We start from the raw sequence: 1,917 nt of genomic DNA, 5'->3' as shown, positions 1-1,917 counted from the left end.
AGCTTCAAAACGGAGTTGAAAACCATCCTGTTCAGAGAAGTCTTCCCAGGCATTGCATAATTGTCGCTTACTACTTGATGTTCTTTTGGTGCCTGTTTATCAAACCATTTCCTGTATTGCTATGTACTGTATATGCATTATCCTACTTGAGAGTATGTGTTTTCCCTGGAAAATGATTAACCATCCATTTTGAAGCCAAGCCCTCCCTCCAGTCCATCTGCCTTGGTCGAGGCCTTGGAGGTAGAGAGGAACTGCTGGACCTCTTACCCTTTCCCTCCACCACTCCCTTCTCCTTCTGTGTCATGTCTTTTTAGATTGTAAGCCCGAGGGCAGGGAACCGTCTAACTAAAAAGATTGCATGTACTGCGCTGTGTAAATTTACAGCGCTTCATAAATAAAGGTTAATAATAATAATAATAAATTAGCTACTAACAAAGGTTTAGGCTATTCATCACAATTGATACATGAACCAGGTTCCCAGGATTGTTTTTCAGTAGGGTCCTTTTTTTCCTGTTTGAAGTACAGGATTGATTAGTACTATAACTGAATTTAACTTCACAAAACTCTGTCCATGACCACATGTTCTCTTTAACATATGCCAGTGAACTGACATTTATAGAAATATATCTCATGATCCCAGAAATGTAGGGATCCCCTCCCCATTGCTGTGGTGCTTATGTAGTAGATTGTGCACTGTACTTTGGCATCATGGGGAAATTATCTACTTAAAACGAGGAAAGTATCTTGAGAACATTGGTCAATACAAAGTTTATTTTATCATTTAAAAAAAAGCTATCTAAGCCATTGTTAGAGATCTTGGAGCCAAAACAATTTGGTTGCCAAAATATTTGGAATTAGGAGTGTGGGAATAAGATTTCTCCTTGGGCCCTGAAAGTTTCAGTGAACATATGTAGGGAGGCAAGGAAAGCTGGGAGACAGAAGCAAAAGAATGAAACTAATTGAATATACAGGTGGTTGCACTTGATTCCAGACCCTGAAAAACCTCAACACAGAATCAAGACCCTGAAAAATCCAAAGAAGTCACTGTACTCAAAGATGAGGATCATATTGTGTAATATCACTCGTGTAATGTAGTGTACCATGAACATACCTTGGAACAAACATTCTTACCACTCATTCAGTGAGGCATCTATGACTTCATTGCAGAACTGAAAGTCATGCTGTTTTGGTAGCATTTGCCAATGGCAAACAGGAATAATATTGCATCACTTTACCCATGGGCTTTGTTGCTTTGCTATTGTTCTGTTCAACTTTGGCCAGGGTGAACAACTCATAAGTAACAGAACCTTTTGCAAGACACAACTCCCCACAGATTTTGAGCTCACAGTATAGTGAGGCTGTGCAATGAATGGAAACTAGGGAGCTACAAGAGATGTTTCACCTCCATCTGGATATGCAAGGCAGTTGAGGTGGTTTCAGGCTAATGGAGAAAGAGCAACTCTGTCCCAGGAAGCATGGACTAGGGGTTAGACTAGGATAAACATAGACTTGGGTCCTATACAAACCGGCACTTTGTGCCGGCCTGTGGGCAGAGTTAGGGCATGGTGTCCGCATGCTGGATGCCCTAACCCCACCCAGTGTGCCATTTTGGCATGCACCGGTCCACACAGCGCACACCATCATAATGCCCCTCTGGTGCCGCATCCACATGATGCAGCACTGAAGGGGCATCACAAAGCCCCACCGCCGTGGCTATGGCACTGATGAAAATACTCTTTGGCAGAGAAGACTAAAGACCTTGCAAAACTAGATACCCCAAGATTCCATAGGATGGAGCTACAGCACTTAAAAGTGGTGTGAAATTGCATTATTTCTACCATTTAGATGCACCCAAAGAGAATAAAACTGATTTTAATGTTTTGAAGCTTTATGGCCATGTGGCTGGAAGACAGTAGG

This window comes from Sceloporus undulatus, chromosome 4 (assembly GCF_019175285.1).
Source record: "Sceloporus undulatus isolate JIND9_A2432 ecotype Alabama chromosome 4, SceUnd_v1.1, whole genome shotgun sequence".
In the NCBI taxonomy this organism is placed as follows: Eukaryota; Metazoa; Chordata; class Lepidosauria; order Squamata; family Phrynosomatidae; genus Sceloporus; species Sceloporus undulatus.
The sequence above is the reverse complement of the archived record's forward strand: the minus strand, read 5'-3'. Positions refer to the sequence as shown.